Source organism: Canis lupus, chromosome 12 (assembly GCF_048164855.1).
Source record: "Canis lupus baileyi chromosome 12, mCanLup2.hap1, whole genome shotgun sequence".
In the NCBI taxonomy this organism is placed as follows: domain Eukaryota; kingdom Metazoa; phylum Chordata; class Mammalia; order Carnivora; family Canidae; genus Canis; species Canis lupus.
In genome coordinates, this window is record NC_132849.1 from 56,096,750 (window position 1) to 56,115,015 (window position 18,266).

At 42.8% G+C, this 18,266-nt stretch overlaps 1 long non-coding RNA gene across 1 annotated transcript in view; it reads left to right on the forward strand.

Moving 5' to 3' along the window:
* Positions 1 to 18,266, forward strand: part of LOC140601724 (uncharacterized) — a 49,970-nt gene that overhangs the window by 25,683 nt on the left and 6,021 nt on the right. Inside the window, exons 2-3 of the long non-coding RNA XR_012004762.1 lie at positions 1,669 to 1,808; positions 3,206 to 3,369. This is a non-coding gene — a long non-coding RNA (uncharacterized lncRNA). The remainder of the gene's footprint in view (positions 1 to 1,668; positions 1,809 to 3,205; positions 3,370 to 18,266) is intronic.

The following is an 18,266-nucleotide window of genomic DNA, read 5'->3' on the forward strand; positions in this document are numbered from 1 at the left end:
GCTAAGAAAGTAAAAGAATGACTTCTCAGGGCAATTAGTTTTGTCATCTTAGAGGTCACGTAAAGTTTCAATTTCAAGGAATTTTCAATTCAGTTGGATAATAATTTGCCAAGTACCCACCCAAATGTACGTGCACAAAGATATGGGGTGGGGTTCTTGACTTCCAGCAGTTCATAATCACATCAGGGTTCAGAGCCGTGTGTCACAGGAAATTGGTTGTACAGGGACAAAGGCTGAGAAACCTACTGGGTCCCAGAGAAGCAACATAAGAATTGGGATGGCAGTAAACTACTCTCGCCCCTCCATTGGAAAGACAAAGGAAGAAGGTGGTGCAACCAGAAGCTGGGGACTGGGGTCACCTGGGTTCACCCTGCACAAGCTCCAGCTGGAGCTTCCCTGGGGGACACAGAGACACAGAGCAGACTCCGAGGATGCTGCTTCTAGGGACAGCTTTTGAGGCAGAGAGAAGGAAAGAAATGTTACAGCTTTACCTTTCTCAGCCTCCTATCTCTTATCACCTCCTCACGTTGGCTGGACCCAAGCTGAAGCAGCTGCATGAGGACCTGGGAAATGAAGATAGGGTCAGCCGTCCTGCCACACAGAGCAGGGTGTGGGCAGGACAAGGACCAGGTCTGTAAGCAAAGCCCAAGACTGACAAGAAAGGGAGAGTTGATGCGAGGAGGCCATACTAATGCTGGCAGAGAGGGAGAGAGAAAGAGAAGGAGAGAGGACAACAGTGTCCTCCTGTAGGAGCCAGGCTGGCTGCCCAGGCACAGACTTGCATCGAGACGGAAATGAGATGAGATCACCGTGGTTTGGCATCCTTTGCACAGATTTTTCCAGTTGAGATGTTGCATTTTGCCAAAGCACCCTTGAGTGATCAGACTCAGGGTCTGATCAAAGCTCTGTGCGACGAGGTATCAGGCTCCCTTGTTACTGGTATGGGATGAGAAACACCCTGCCTCGGGCACCCATGTCTACTGTTCATCTAGTCTCCCCTCTTAGCGACAGGTATTGGGGGAAGCTAAATTATAATCAGAAACTGTTCCATGAGTCTAGAGCCGGGCTGAGGAGGATATTGAAGAATCTTAAAACTCAGTGTAGTTCAGCTGCCTGCCCTCTGTAGCATTACCTAAGGCAAGTCCTATTACCTAAGACACACCACGTACAAGAAACACCATCATCTCATGAACCACCAAGAATCAGGGGGAGGAGGAAGGGGATGGGGAGATGCCGTTATTACATCATAATGCAATGCTTCTTTATCACTTCAAGTTTTTGTTTTAGACTTACTGAAAGAGCTATATTTTGAAATGTTTATTTCTTCATTTTAAAATTCCAGTATAAAAATAAATAAATAAATAAAATTCCAGTATAGTTAACATAGTGTTGTATTAGTCTCAGGCGTCCAATATCATGATTCAATAATTCTGTATATCACTCAGTGCTCATCACCATAATTGTGCTCTTAATCCCCTTCATCTAGTTCACCCGTCCCCCTCTTGCCCTCTGTCAACCACCAGTTTGTCCTATATAGTTAAGAGTCTGCTTTTTTGTTTGTCTCTTTTTTATTTGCTCGTGTGTTCCTTAAATTCCACACATGAGCAAAATCATATAGTATTTGTTTTTTACTGACTGACTTATTTCATTTATCATTATATCCTCTAGAACCATCTATGCTATTGCAAATGACAAGATTTCATCGTGTAGATATACATACCACATGTTCTTTATCCATTCATCTGTGGACGGACACTTGGGTTGCTTCCACATCTCAGCTATTGCGAATAATGCTACAAAAACATAGGGTACGTGTAACTTTTCAATTTAGTGTTTTTGTGTTCTTTGGGTAAATACCCAGTAGTGGAATTACTGGGCATATGGTAATTCTACTGTATAGTGTTTTAGATACAGAAGCGAAAACAATGTGAATAGTTAAGTCCATGTTCATGAATGTTCATTCAGCGACAACTATGACAACTACGTTAACACTGCCTTGCTGACAGTAATTTTAAGACTCTGTCACTTAAGATGCATGTGGGTTTATTATATGTTAAGAAACAAAGCCCTACAGATTAGACCTGATAGAAAAATGGTAGCTTCAAGATAAGAACTGTTCTTTATTACTATTTTTTAATCAGCTAGAGATCATTTGTGTTACATTAACTTGACCTTGCTCTGGGATTCTCTTTGAGTCCAACCCATAGGCAGATGACTCTCTGCCCACATGGAAAAGATCAATACAAACAGTTCAGTGACACTTTCCTTAGGTAAAATCACATTTCGATGTCAGTGATTAGATGGGAAATGTCTAAATCTTCTTAGCCTTTGTTTATAGACCTGAACTTGGGCCACCACTAGAGGTGACTGCTAACTATTTCGAATCTTCTTCATTTCAATCTTCTTTATGCAATCAGGAATTTCTGGGGGTGCTTTCCATCAACCACATCAAGAGATCTATTTAAATATTTTCAATTTACAGGTGTCTTACAATCTAAAAATTTTTTTTCCTCGAATTTTCTTATTTGACCCTCACCATAAAGTTGTAAGGAAGCCAGGCACCTAGTACGGCATTGTTATTTTTTGGCAGATGAGGAAACAAAGAATCTGCTCTTCTTTCTGTCAGGTGTCTTAATTACATGCCTCTTAAAAAAAAAACAAAACAAAACTGGGTGGAGTATTGTCTTAAAACATAAACCAGTTACTTTATCTGGTGGTCAACCAAATAAAGGGGTAAGGTGTCACATTGTTGGATTAGAAACAAAACAAAACAAAACAGGTTATGTTGGTTGTGTTGGAGTTATTAAGGAATATGTCCCTGCTATGGTACCTCCCTACATGATTTTCAAGGGCAGTTTGGCTGTATGTCACTTTCTATCTATATTCACTTCCTAATCGTACCGTCACATAATATATGCCTTTATTATATGTCACCAGAGAACCACAGGTAGGCCTCATGCAACGGATATGTCATCCTGGACTTGCTAAGTGAGGGCTGAATAGGTACCAGGCACTATGCCAAGCCCCTCACATGCACTACCTCCAGTCCTCTGGCCATCCTTTGAACTAGATATTTTTATTCCCATTTGACAAGGGGATGCAGAGAAGGCAAGCATCCCGCTAAGCATTGTTCAGCCTGGAAAGAGCAGAGCAGGAATTTCATGCTAGCCCCCAGGGATTCCATGACCCCTTCTATCTCTCTCAGGCCAATTCCTAGAAGCCACCATGACACTAAGAGGCTTCGGTTGTCTTCAGGACTCAGTCTGGAATCCATCCCTTGAGCCTCCTAAGAAGGCTCCTCTTCTACAAAAGGAAAACTTTGGAACTCCCAGTTGTATCGTGTGCCAGTACACATCCCAGCAGGGCAGGGTGAGTACCTGAGACCACAGGATGGGGCGTTGGAAGTAGGCACAACCCAGAGATAATGCTCTTGACCAGCTTGGAGTTCTCTGTAGGTCTTGTCCTGAATCTCCTACTATCGTGTTACCCTTCCGGAGAACAAGGACAAGGGAGGACGTGCGGGGTGAATGGTCACCTATGTTGTATGCCTGTCGCATTGAGGGTAGCATTTAACGGTGCTGGCGGAGGTGTGTGGGTGTCAGATCTATTTCCTTTCACTGCACTGCTTGTTGAAAACGTTCACTTTTAGATCACCTCTCTTTATCCTTGACTACATCAAAAGGCCAGGCCAGCCAAAACCCTGCTTTGGCTTCTGGGGAGAAATTTGCTTACAGATTCTGTTTATGTGAGAGAGAGATGGTTTATCATTCATACTCTTAAAAGATACAATGAGTTTGCCGGGCTGATGGGTGCACACATGTACCAAGAAAGACCAGAGATTCTATTGCTGACACATGCAGTGTCATGGATCCTAGAGTTAGAGCCAAGCTTAGAGGTAAGTTAGTCAAACCCCCCCTTTCCTGGAGAAAAATAAATTAGGTCCCCTGAGCTAACAGCTTGCCCAAACCCCAGATCAAGTAGGCATTTAATTGGCATCCTCAGGGCTGCTCCAGCCACAAATCCATTCTCGCACCCCCTTCCAGCCAGCTATATTTCTTACTGTGAATTACAGAAACTTCCACTTACCACTCTCTGCTTTTGCGCTCCCATTGCTCCATGAAATGCCCCCATTTTTCTAAGCATCCTATTCTTGTTGGACTGATGAACTTCTGCTCTTTTTTCAAAGTCCAGCTGAAATGCAATCTTCTTCCCTGATGATTTGAGGGGCAAAGCTGTGGGCCCTCTCTGCTGGGCTTCTGCCGTCACTGATTTTTATATATTCGCTTTCAGCATATATAGATCATTTTGCAGTGCATTGGCTCATCCTCATCCCTTTGATTTACACTACGTTTTTTTGTTTTTTTTTTCCAAGGGCCTTGTTCTTTCTTCCCTTGCTCACCCCAGTGCCTATCACAGCTCCTGACTGAGTACATTGGGAACCACCTAGTAAATTCTTGCTGACAAAGCAATTTCCTATATTTAATTTATGTATTTCCTGCTTTGCTCAAAGACCTTTGAAAGTTGACTGGAAGGAAGGCAAAGGAGGTAAGAAAGGAAGGAGACAGGGAAAAGGAAGATGGAGGACGAGAAAACCAGGACAGTCAAGAGACAGAAAGGAGAAGGTTGGAAATAGTGAAAGAGGGAGAACAGGACCCAGGTTTTCTGAGGCCCACCTTGGGTGACCTAAGGCTTTGTGCTGTCTCTTAGCATTGGATGAATGTCCAGAGACACAGGAAAGAAGCAAGTACCAGGGTTCGGTTTTACTTCTGCCCTGAGCATGAGGTTGGCTTTCCACCTTTTTTTTTTTTTTTCTTTCTTTATTTATTTTCTTTCTTTCTTTGATTTTATTTATTTATTCATGAGAGATGCACACTGAGAAGCAGAGACATAGGCAGAGGGAGAAACAGTCTCCCTGTGGGGAGCCCAATGTGGGACTCCATCCCAGGACCCCAGGATCATAACCTGAGCCAAAGGCAGATGCTCAACCACTGAGCACCCAGGTGTCCCCCTGGCCTTTCTGAGTTAAGTGCCCCAACCCATTATCAGAACTTGAAGCCCTTCTGTACCTCCAGTGGGGACCACTGAATCATGTGGCTGAAGGAGGCAAGACACTTCCAGTTCTTCTTCTATTTTGAGTTGATAGTTGGATTTATTATGGCTTTTATGTTTCTGTAGCTTCTTGCTCTGCCCACCTACCATCAGGGCAGTTTCACCTGTGCCTTTCTGGAAGTCAGCAGGCCCTTCCAAGTGCTAAGAAATGCACACCAAGGAACTAGAAAGAGCTGCCTCTCCTCCCACTGTAAAATAGTTATGAGGGACACACTTGGGTTTGGAGGGACTTTTCGCTCCGCTGAGTTCTGTTCAGTAAGCTGTCACTGTTTTTCCTTCAGGCTGTCTAGCTGTGATGCCAACCAGAACAAGCATAGCTGCTTAACAGTCATATCCTGCAGCTTATTTTGGACAATTTAATCAATATTTCATCAGAAAATGTTTTTTCTTAGTCTTTTGGAAATGTGATTTTTAAAAGATTGATTGCACTTTTAAGTAGAGCTGTTCTTAAAAACCGTACTAATTATTTTTATTTACAATTAGCTGAACAAATGTATTTAAAGAATTTGATAAGTTCTGGCAGATGTATATGCTCAGGAAACTATCATCATGGTCAAAATAATGACCATACCCATCACCTCCGAAAGGTTCCTGTGTCCCCTTTGTCATTGCTCTTTGCTTGCTTCTCTGAGCACCCCTACCGTGGCACGCTGCCTCTCACCGTACATTCATTCATGTTTCTCAGAACAGTATCTAAATGGAATCGCACAGCATGCTCCTCTTCCTCTACCTGCTTTCAAATGGCATCATTATTTTCAGATTCATCCATAGCATAGCAGTACTTTGTTCTTTTTATTCCATAGTATGAATGTACCACTATTTGTTTATCCATTCACCCATTATTGGCATTGGGATTATTTCCTGTTTCGGTCTATTGCAATTAAAGCTGCCATGAAAATTTTTGAACAAATCTTTGTATGGACATATGCTTTCTCTTCTCTTGAGGAAGTAAGGAGAAGAACAATAGGTCATATAGTTGATATACCTCCCAAACTACCTCCTAAAGTGGTTTGCCATTTGATCTCATACCAGCAGTGCAAAGATTCATGTCTTCACCGACACCTGGTATGGTCATTCTTTCTAATTTCAGCAGTTTTAATAGGTGTGTAGCAGTGCCTCACTGTGCTTTCAATTTGCATTTCCTTAATGTTTAATGATATAGAGCTTATTTTCCATGTGCTTTTATCTCCTTCACCAGAGTGCTATTCAAATACTCTGCTCAGGTTTTTTGGGTTTTCTATTTTCTCTTATTGAGTTTTTTATTTTTTTTTATTTATTTTTTTATTTATGATAGTCACAGAGAGAGAGAGAGAGAGAGAGAGAGGCAGAGACATAGACGGAGGGAGAAGCAGGCTCCATGCACTGGGAGCCCGACGTGGGTTTCGATCCCGGGTCTCCAGGATCACGCCCCGGGCCAAAGGCAGGCGCTAAACCGCTGCACCACCCAGGGATCCCTCTTATTGAGTTTTAAAGGTTTGTTATGTATTCTGGATACAAGTTATTTGTTAGATACATGCTTCATAAATTTTCTTCTCCATTCCTGGGTTTTTCTTTGTGTTTTCTTAACAAGGTCTTTTAAAGAGTTTGAGGTTTTAAATTTTGATGAAGTCTAATCTATCAATTTGTTATTTTATAGATCCTGTTTTTAATGTCATAGCTTTGCCTAACTCAAGCACACAAAGGTTTTCTTCTTGAACTTTTTAATTTTAGCTTTTGAATTTAAGTCAATAATCTACTTTGAGTTATTTTTGTGTATGCTGCAAGACACAGATCTATCCTTATTTTATTTTTGCATGTGGGCATCAAATTGCTGCAACATCACTTATTGGAAAAACTATCCTTTTCCCTCTGATTTACTTTTGCATCTTTGTTGAAAATCCTTTATCCAAATACGTGTGGGTCAATTTCTGGACTCTGTTCTGTTCTATCGATCTGTCTTCCTATACTTGCACTAATACCATGCTGTCTCGATAACTGCATCTTTATAATAAGTATTAAAGTCATTTGTTTTCTGTCTCTCACTGATCCCTGTCTTGTGTTGCCTAATGTACACTTGAAAATTATCTTCTCCTGTATTTTGTTAGTTTGACTTTTATTTTTTTCAAGTGGGAGGGTAAATGTAGTCTTGTTATTTCACCTTGGCTCAAAGTGGGCGACAAATTATGTTACTTTTGATCCACAGAATTATATCTCCAATATTAATGAAAGCCCAAGGGCATATAAAATTTGAGATATAGCTGCTTTTGGCACAACTTTCCAACATTACATGCATATGTATGCATCCAGGATGACAGTTAACAAAGTGGTAAGTTCTGAGCTAGACCTTTTGGTCTTACCTGAGTCCAGTTGAAGTATCACTATGGTTGTTCTGAGGACAATGCACTATTGATTTGTGGCATGCAAGGAATTAATTTTGTATCAGATTCAGTTCCAACAATCATTAAACACGTGACCCTGTCATGGTACTTAGTTTGAGGCCCTGGGGAAATGGGACACTTTGGAGATAAGGAGCCAGAGAAGTCAGCGTGTCTCATAGACCACCTTTGGGATCACATTCACAGAAAGGGCCAATAAATGTGGTTTAATGAACAAATAAAGGAGGTCTGACTATAAAATGATGAGGCCCGTTATATATCCACACGGATGGAGAAGTCTGGTGGAAGAAGAATGCAGACTTTGAACATAGGGAGAATTAGAGTCTAATTCCAGCTCCCTATTGATCTGGTGGGTGAGAGAAGTTAAAATATTCAGGTTTCAGCATCCTCATTTTTAGACTAGACATTACATTACCTATCTCCAGTATTATTATGGTGATAAAATCAGCTATGTGTGTTATACACCTAACATAGAACACGGCCTAGATTAAACATCTAATTAACATAATTCTCTGTCCTATAGAGCAGCTCACTCGGAAAGATAGAATCTTTTCATAGTTATTGCTCAGAATGTGTAAGGGACTGATTTAAGATATGGAGGAACAGACTTTACAATTTCTTTTTTTTTTTTTAATTTATTTTTTATTGGTGTTCAATTTACTAACATACAGAATAACCCCCAGTGCCCGTCACCCATTCACTCCCACCCCCCGCCCTCCTCCCCTTCTACCACCCCTAGTTCGTTTCCCAGAGTTAGCAGTCTTTACGTTCTGTCTCCCTTTCGGATATTTCCCACACATTTCTTCTCCCTTCCCTTATATGCCCTTTCACTATTATTTATATTCCCCAAATGAATGAGAACATATAATGTTTGTCCTTCTCCGACTGACTTACTTCACTCAGCATAATACCCTCCAGTTCCATCCACGTTGAAGCAAATAGTGGGTATTTGTCATTTCTAATAGCTGAGTAATATTCCATTGTATACATAAACCACATCTTCTTTATCCATTCTTCACTGATGCTGAATCTTTGAACATTGAGAATAGATTTGATTTTTGTAAAGAGCCAAAAATCATCCAAAGGCAAGGCAAGCAGACAAATAGAGTGACTTACCAATGGGGATACAAATAAATATACACAAAAGAATGTGACTATCAAATCACATCATACAAAGTCGAGTGGTTCATAAGCCAGTCATCCCATCAATTCCCAGTTTTGAAGTCAAAAGTGGCCTGAGGATTGCTATACCATAGGAATAAGCTTTCTTCCTTCTTGAAGGAACCTCTTGGAAGGAAATAGAGTCACATAGACATGTAACTTCTGGTCTACCAAAACCAAAGAAAGTAAAGAAAAGAAAAAGTCTAATTTTATGACTATCTGATCACATCTTTTTTAATCCCTTGTTTCAATTTGTGGAGTGCTTTTCTATTTGCTCATTTGTAACCAGATGAAACAGAGGCTGAGAGGTCTTACGTAACTTGCCCAAGTTCTAACTATTGGTAACTCACTTAATTTTGAACCTAAATTGAGCTTAATTTTGAACCTAATCATGTGCTTCCTGCCATGCTACCCCTCTTTTGTGTGAACTCCAGTCTAAAAACATCTCATTTTCAGAATAGAGTTAATAGAGTTAATCAATGGATAATACAAGAGGAAAAGAGGAAGTATTTTGAGAAGTGATGCTACCAATTTTTACTACTATTCTTCTTAGTAATTTTTATTCCCAGTGTTTCCAGCTGGAGATAAATGTAATCTGCAGGCATTCTCGAAGCGTGACTTTACTGTCACATGGCTGAGTCCTGTCAGTTGGGTAGATGCACACAGTGACTTCAGAGAGATTCCCAGTCATTACCCCAGAAGTCTCCCATGGCCTGGGGGCTCAAAATGTAACAGGAACTGCTTTTCCCCACCTTCTGCAAGCAAATTCAAGTTCAGAGTGCTGGGATAATCCAGCTGCATCCAATTAGACTCCTTCAGACAGGCTGGGAGAGGAGCTGCCGAAAACACTGGCTCTCAGAGTCTCCTCTCCAGAGGCTCTTTGGCCTGCTCACCGGGGCACACTTAGCCGGGTGTAGGGAAGGCTCAGGCTCTGGAACCCGGAGATTCCTACAATGAGGGCATTGTTCTTTGGAGCGGACTGTTTATTGCACTTTGAGAGTGCCCACACTGTGAGGCAAGGGGAAGCCGACCAGAGCTCCAGATCAGCTTTGCTCTGCCTTTCCTGACCCAGATTCACAAATGTCTGGTTTGAAAAATTGTGCACCTTTGAAGTCAAAAGCAGGGCTGGCTCTATCCCTAACTATAATTATTAACACAAAATATCGAGGCAGATTTTGACGAAATCCGGAAGTCTAACAAAAATGAGATTATAAAGCAAGCTGCTGGGCCCTCAGTAGGAGACACAAAGTAGGTGAGAGTAGAGACCACTGAACCACTGGCTTTCCCAGCTTTCTTTAGACCTAAGAAGAAGAAACGAATTTTCATCCAAATTGGAATGATAGGGTGCTTTTTACCTGCCTTGCCAAAGCCTGTAGCTCTCACCAATACACCCTACTGGGTTCATTGTTTGGCAGTTTTTGCTTATCTCAGCTCCGAAGGCATGCATGGGCAAGCAGGCCAAATCATTATTGAGGCTCAATTTTAAATGGTTAATCTTATATTTGCATTTCACTAGTCAATGGTGCTATTACATCATGACAGTGGAATTAACTACCATTGAATTAGGTTGTTAACATTTAAAGATATCCGAAAATAAAATCCCCAAGTGTATCTCCTCAAAAGCAACATAAGGATACTGCATATTCTTTTGTGGGGGCTGGAATCCGATATTCAGGTGGTTTCTTTATTCCCTAGTTAATATTAAAGACAGTGAGACCAAACTAGCAGATTTAACATATTGGGAAAAGTTTTGATGTTTAATCTTAAAAAAAAAAAAAATTATGTTCTCTACTATTTAGAAGAGAAAATTACTATTTGAAAGGAGAAGTACATACTTTGTAATTATCAGGCTAGTGAACAGTAAAGCTCAAACTTAAACTTGGGGTTCCCAGCATTTGGTATATTACTTTTTACATCCTTTTTTTTTTTTTTTTCAATTTTTATTTATTTATGATAGTCACAGAGAGAGAGAGAGAGAGGCAGAGACACAGGCAGAGGGAGAAGCAGGCTCCATGCACCGGGAGCCCGATGTGGGATTCGATCCCGGGTCTCCAGGATCGCGCCCTGGGCCAAAGGCAGGCGCCAAACCGCTGCGCCACCCAGGGATCCCTACTTTTTACATCCTGTGACAAGCCGACAAACATCCCTTGGTAAGTCCAGGCTAATGCTTGAAGCAGGGCCGTCCAGGAAACATCTCAGGCTGTAGATGTGTCCATATATTTACAGAAGTGGGGGAAAAATGCACAACAGCTGGTAGTAGACAGGAGTAATCTCGACAGACCTACGTCCCATCTCTTATTCTCCAGTCATGGCTTAGGTCACACTAGTAAAAATAGACAAGAAAACCCTGGCGAAGTTTTTATGGGGATTAAATATGAAATGGAATGTGAGGTGCCTTGCATGGTGCCTGTATACTGTAAGGGCTGAACTTGAGGTCAGGTGGAGCTGTCAGAGGGCCTCCATTCTTCTTTTTGTGAACTTCAGCTTGGACTGTGTGAAGGTCAGATGCCATTAGGGACATTTGTCTCTTGCAGCCATGCACAGGGAAATTGAATTGCAAATGTTTGTGCCTCCCTGGTAAGTTACACCTCTTCTACTTGAGGGGCTTAGGAGATGTTCGCTGAGCTGGCTTCCCTGTTCTTGTCCAGAGCCCCATACCCCCAAACAAAGCAGGACACCTTTGGCCACAGAGCACAGGAGGGTGACCAGAGTCTTGGGGACGGCCTTCATTGGTGGTCTGGCCTCAGCCGTGCTTGGTGATATCTAGGGCATGATGTAAGACTGAGTTGTTTGCTTAACTTTTGGTGAGAACAGTATCTGGGGCTCTCCTTGTATCTTTTTCCAGTCCCTGACGTTTGTGTTATTGATTGATATCTGTTTCTTCCTCCCTTCAAAGCTACCTACATACAATGGAATGCTTTCACAGAGAGTCCCCACACTCCCTTCCCACTGCCTACTCCCTGGCTGTCCCACATCCCGGATGTCCCCCTCCTCTCCCCCCTCCCCTCCCTACACACTGAGGTTTCTAGGATAGGACAGGCCCTCACTGACGTTCCTAGGAACCTGACATGTCCCACATCACAGCTAAGTCTGGTGAAACTGAGTCCTGGGGTGGCAAGATGCCTGGAGTGGGGAATGCCATGTCCTGGAACCGTCATTTGGCAGAGGGCAGGATAAAAGCATCTGTGAACATACTCATGTTTCCAGAGCTCACAGGGCCTGGGTGGCTGCCCTTCTCCTGGCCAGAAACTTCATTTCTGGCTTGGAGTAAGGATCTGAGCTCATAAATATTAACGTAGAGTGATCTCCAATGTTTTCCTGGCTTCTTCACACAGCCAGTGGCTGCAGACTCTACCCCGATGTTTCACGGGCATCTCAAACCCAACAGGTCTAAATGTGAGTGTATCAGCAGCTCCCTGGTAAGGAAGCAGCTTCGGAAGCGTTCTCTACTGCCTAATGCCTAATGAGTAGATGCATCATCTGCTAAGCCTACAGAGCCAGAAGCTCCCCTTCCCTCACCCCTATCCAGCTAATCACACAGTTCCTCTGGCTTCCCTTGCTTGTCTCTGCCTACAGCCTCTTGTGCTGCATGTCCCCACTGTCACCATGCCTGTACCCCCCTCCCGCTTCTCGCCCTCACAATTAGTGCATACCCACTCACCACGGAAGCTGTAAAATTATGGCAATTTGGGGGCCTCATTTTTGATCAGCTAGAATTATTGAGGGAAGGACAGAGTCTGGGGACCAGTGTTGTTGAAACAACTTGCTGGGTCATTGTGATGCATAGCTGGGGCTGGGTACAGAGCAGCTCTCCTGCACTCCAGCCTGACCTTGAAGCAGATGCCACCCAGGGTCCTCACCCTTGGCCGTTCCAACATTTCCTGGCTTCTGCCTTGATCAGCCTCTGCTCTCCCCTGCCTCTCCTGATTACCAGCAAAACTACCCTTTTTCATACCAAATGCTAGTGGTGCTACAGGCCAAGGCTACTGGAGCAAAAGAGAACAAATCACACTCCTATTTAATTTTGATTTCTATCTGGGCATCTCCCAGCAGGATATTTTGGAAAACCCTAGTCTGGGAGGCAGGAGACCTCGCTTCTGTCCTGGATGTGTAAACAACGTTCTGTGTGATCTTGAGTAAGTTGTTATGTCTCATTCTCTTGGCCACCGTCGCTCATCTATAAAGTGAAAGAACTGGATTAGATGTTCTCTCACATACGAGTTACAAAATATTATGATGATCTCCATCATTGTGTGTTTCCCTCAGAGCTATTTGTGTTCCCAGAACTTCTTTCTTACCTTGAAGCATTTATTTTGTTCTGTAACTGAGCTGTGTCCAGCTCAGATTTTATCATAACTAGTCATTTTTGTCTGCTTTCTGTAAGATTGAGCCTGGCACAAATCAGTTTAGTTTTGATAAATGGATTAAAGACTTTATGATGAGAGAGAAAGAGAAGAGGAGAGGAGAGGAGAGAGAGAGAGGGAATGATGGAGGACATGATCCCAAAACTTCCAGGAGATACTAATGCGACAAAGACAAAGGGACACTTGAGATTCACAGTTCCCCCCATATCCTTCAAACGTACAACCATCTAAATTATCCCCAGTCCTAAAAATAAAGAAATTAGCTATTCTGGGCTTTTCTACTCATGGAGTACATGTTGGAACACTGGCTAGGTCTTTAAGGCTTTCAATTCTGTCTGCCTGCCCAACGCAGGCCACTCAGTTTTCAGATTGAGCAACCAGGTCTTTTCAAATGGAGTCCTGAGGCATCAGCAAGCTTTTTAGAAAATAGTATTCCAGTGAGGACTTAAGTGTCACTGAATTACAAACAGATGATTCGTGTTGCCTCTTAAATATACGTGCTTGAAATCAGGAAGAGATAGTTGACACAAGCTCATGCTGAATTTCCCAATCTTTTTATTATTATTATTACTATTGTTATTATTGTTATTTTTATATTTTATTGGAGTTCAATTTGCCAACATATAGCATATCACCCAGTGCTCATCCCGTCAAGTGCCCCCCTCAGTGCCCATCACCCAGTCACCCCAAACCCCGCCCACCTCCCTTTCCCAATCTTTTAATGGTTATAAGTGCCAGTGTGTTGTATTTAGTAGACTCCAAAGACCCCAAAATATGCCTCTAGCACTCAGTTTTCTTATCTGCAGAGATGAGATAAACCTCCAGGATCTTAACAGATCAGTCATCTGAGCCTTGGCTATAGTTGGAATCACCTAGAAAGCTTTGAATGTCAAACTGAGGCTTTGGCTCCTCCCTTGGGAATTCTGATGTGATTGGTTTGAATGGGTCCTGGGTACTAGGTTTTATTTAAAGCTGTCCAGGTGATTCTCACGGCCAGCCAAGGTGGAACATGTCAGTGATATAGGACTCCAAGGAGCCTAGGCTTTGCAGCAAAGAACATTTTTCTTCAAATTCTTTCAGTGAATCAGAAGGGAAAAAAAATGATATGTTCTTTGTCCATGAGAGCTAGAATTATAGGAAAAAAATAATGATGTTTCAAGGCATCCATAGACAGAAAGATTGCCTGGGAAAGTAGTCAAGTTTCATCACTTAAACCAAACATAGGCACAGAGAGATTATAAATGGAATTCTAGCAACAACTGGAAAATAAGTGTTACAGATTGAATTGTAACCCTGCCCATTCATGAACTGAAATCCTAACCACGAGCACTTCAGAATATGATTTTATTTGAAGACAGGTTTTTGGTAGATATAATTAGGTAAGATGGGGTCATTAGAGTGAGCTCTAATCCAGTATGCCTGGTGTCTTTATGGAAAAGGGGAAATTTGGACAAAGAGGCATGCACAAGGGAAGAACACTATGTAAAGATGAAGACAGAGATTGGGGAGATGCCTCTACAAGCCAAAGATTGCCACCAAACCACCAGAAACCAGGAGGAAGGCATTCTGTTAGTCAGGGTTCAGCAGAGAAATACAATCAATAAGATATCTGTACAGGAGATATATATATGGGATATATATCCCATGCATATACACGTGTACATACACAAGCAGGTACATATGTGTGTATATAAAAGGAGATTTATTATAAGCAATTGGATCATGCTACCGTGGAGGCTGAAAAGTCCCACAATCTGTCACCTACAGGCTGGAGAGTCAGGAAAAGCCAGTGGTATAATTCAGTCTGAGTCTGAAGGTCTGAGACTCAAGGGAGCCAAGGATATAAATCCCAGTCTGAAGATGAGAAAAGAAGTGAAATGAGATGTCCCAGCTCAACAGTGAGGCAAAACAAAAAAGAGGAGGGTGAATTTCTCCTTGTTCCACCTTTTCTTCTATTCAGGCCCACCCACACCAGTGAGGGGAACCTGCTTTATTGAGACCACTAGGTTCAATGTGACCCTGACCTAAACACCCTCACACACACACACACACACACACACACACACCCAGAAATGATGTTTAATCTGAGCACCTCATAGCCCAGTGAAGTTGACACAAAATTAACCATCACATGCAAGGAACAGCTTCTTCCTCTTTGCCCTCAGAGAAACCAACTCTGCTGACACCTTGATCTTGGACTTCCAGCCTTCAGAAGTGTGAGACAATGCATTTTTGTACTTTAAGTCCCCCCAGTTGCTGGTGCTTTGCTAGAGCAACCCTAAAAACTTTTATAATACGTTTGATGGTGTGTAAGACTCCCTTTGCTCAGAGACTCTCAGAGAAGACAATAAAAATGGGAAATAAGTCAGCATTAACTGAGCCTCTATGTGAGCACCTAGTGCTCTGTGAGGGGCTTTGTATACTCTATCACATTTTAAGACTTATGACAGGTCTTAATGACTGGTAATCATCTCCAATTCCAAATGAGAAAACTTCAGTGAAGTTCACTTAGCTAGAGAAAACCTCATAAAGAAACAAACAAAAATGAAAACAAAAGGGAAAAGATATTTTTGGGTCTGTTGAAGTGAGGCATAAAATTTTACGTATCTGAAAGCCCTTACCCTCACCCTCACTTGGGTCTGTGTATATTGCAATATTTTCCTTGTAGGAAAAGACAAGAGAAAGAGTTGTGAGTGTGATAATGTGAGCATATTTGGAGTGAAAATTGCCTTTACTTGGGATGGGGAGGGTCTGGCTTGGGGGTGGTAGTCTGCTCAGGTTGCCCTACCACAGACTGGGCAGCTGAAACATGGAGATTTCTTTCCTCACAGATCTGGAGGCTAGAAATCTCAGATCAGTGTGTCAGCAGGGTGAGGTTGTCCTGAGGCCTCTCTTTCTGGGCTTGTAGATGGCTTCCTTCCTGTCTTCACATGGTCTTTCTTCTGTATGTCTCTGCATGTTCTAATATCCTCTTATAGGGACAGCTGTCATGCTGGATTAGGGCCTACTCATATACTCTCAGTTTATCTTAATTATCTCTTTAAAGGCCCTGTCTCCAAATACACTCACATTCTGGGTTAGGGCCCAGCAAGTTGGGAAACATGATCCAATCCATAACCAGGGAGCCAGAGAAGGCTCCAGGGAGAGAAGCATTTGCCCTGGTTCTTACAGGGCAAGAGGACTTTGGTGGCGCCTGTGACACCAGAGGGAGGTTACTGCCTCAATGATTTAGACCTCTGTCTACTATGGACAGAGGGTTGTTTCATTTGCTTTCTCTGTAGTCTGGTAGACGTTTATCTAAAAAAGTAAAGAAGAAAGACCTTTGAAATACGCAAAGACACTGGATGCTATTTCATTTTCCTGGTTGTTCTTGTTGCTGAGTGTGAGGCTGGGTCTACCCTTGTTTCAAAGATCCTCCCCTTGACTGCAGGACCATTCAGGCACACAGATGTTCAGGACACCATTTCCATCTCCGACAAGCCCTGAAGTAAGGCAGTTTAAGCCAACAGTGAAGGTGGAGCTGTGGGTTCCATCTGTAAATGAGAATGAGGATATGAGAATAGTAGTAATAATGCTTTTATCACATGATGGATGAGAATGTTTGCTTCATCTGAAAAGACTGGTGCCAGTAGGCACTCAGTAAGCCTCCTGCCTTTCCTCTCCAAGCCAGGTGGCTGGGCACAAAGTAGTGACAAAATGGTGGCCTAGGGTAGAGTAGTGGCCAAGGCCTTCTAGAGCCTACCATTGGCTATATATATATATATATATATATATATATATATATATATATATATAATAGAGTCATGCAATGAATTACAGGGCTGCCTGGGGAGGGAGACCTGCGTTATACCAGCCACAGACACTGTTGTCTTCGGATTCTGAGCAAATTTTGTTTAACTTTTTTTTTCCAGAAGAATGAAGAGTCAGGAAATCAAAGCAAAATATTTCTGAAGACCCTTCCGCCCACTCTTGGGGAACCTTAAGCCAAAGCCTGCTAACCACAGCTGAGTGGATGTCTAGTCTCTACCCCCTGCCCAGGCCTCGGTGCCTCTGCCTTGACAGGAGGCAGTGGCTGTTGTTTGGCTGTCACTTGCTTGTACCAATGCAGTCAAGCGTGTGTCCCAGGATAGCCCTCGAGGCCAGATGGAGGCGCCACGCCACACCATGAGCGGCAGCACTTGTGCTCCTTGGTTTGTTATACAAGACTTACTTTCATTTCCTTTGGCCTCTTTTGCTGCCTGGTGCAGTGGTGGGTAAAAAGAGCACTTTCATTTGGCACATCACCAAAAGGAGGATTGAAAATCACTGAGCAGATATAACTATTTGCTTTGTGTAGGACAGTAGCTGGGAAGTCTTCCTTAACTTAGAATCATGGGAAACTGTGGAGAGAGAGGATCCATTCCTGCTTTATTTTATAGCTGGAGAGCGGGGCTCAGAGAAGGAGGCTCCATCTACATAATGCGCACAGAGAACTTCGAACTATGTTAGGGTGAGAATTATCCAAGGCTCGTGGGTCCAGTTCAGTGATCCTCCCAGCAAAGCCAAGTCCTCTGTTTATCTCTCCTGGTCATTCTTCCAGCAATGCCTTTCCCCTGGGACTGTGATGTGCCCTAATACCTCAGTTCAGCCTTTATCCTCTCGAGAAGACTTCCCTGATCCACAAACCTGTTGTGATTGGTGATGGATCCATCCTCTGTTTCTCAAGCACTAGTCTCCCTGTCCTGGAACTGTGGTCCTGTATTCCCTCCAACCTGGAAGGCAGCTCTCTGAGGGTAGGGGCCCACAGGGTGGCACAGGACAGATGTTTGGTCATGTGTGCTGAGCTACACAACATAATCCCAGGAGTCCAGGATTAACTGGCTCACCTGCTGGAGAGTCCCTTTGCAACTTTGGGAATGTTGTGGTCCACTAGGATTTATGAAGTTGTCTTCCATTAAAGAGAAATAAATCCTTTCTTAAATCCAAAGATAAACTAATTCAGGGGCTCAGGAATGGGCTTTACCTTAGAATCAGGTGACTATTTTCTAAGGAATGTTGGTATCCTAGGTAGGGTGGTCAGATACACAGCAGAGGCATGGAGTTTCCCAAGCAGGCTCCTTTAGAAGCCTTCAAAATGTTCCTCATATCTCTTGTGATTTTTGTTGCAGTTGTTGCTTTTAAGGCATTGATGTCCCCCTTTTAAATAGAAATGATCTTTGAGTAGAAAAATCCAAGGAGTTAGTGCCCTGGATTGAATTAGTATCTCCATTAGCAAGGG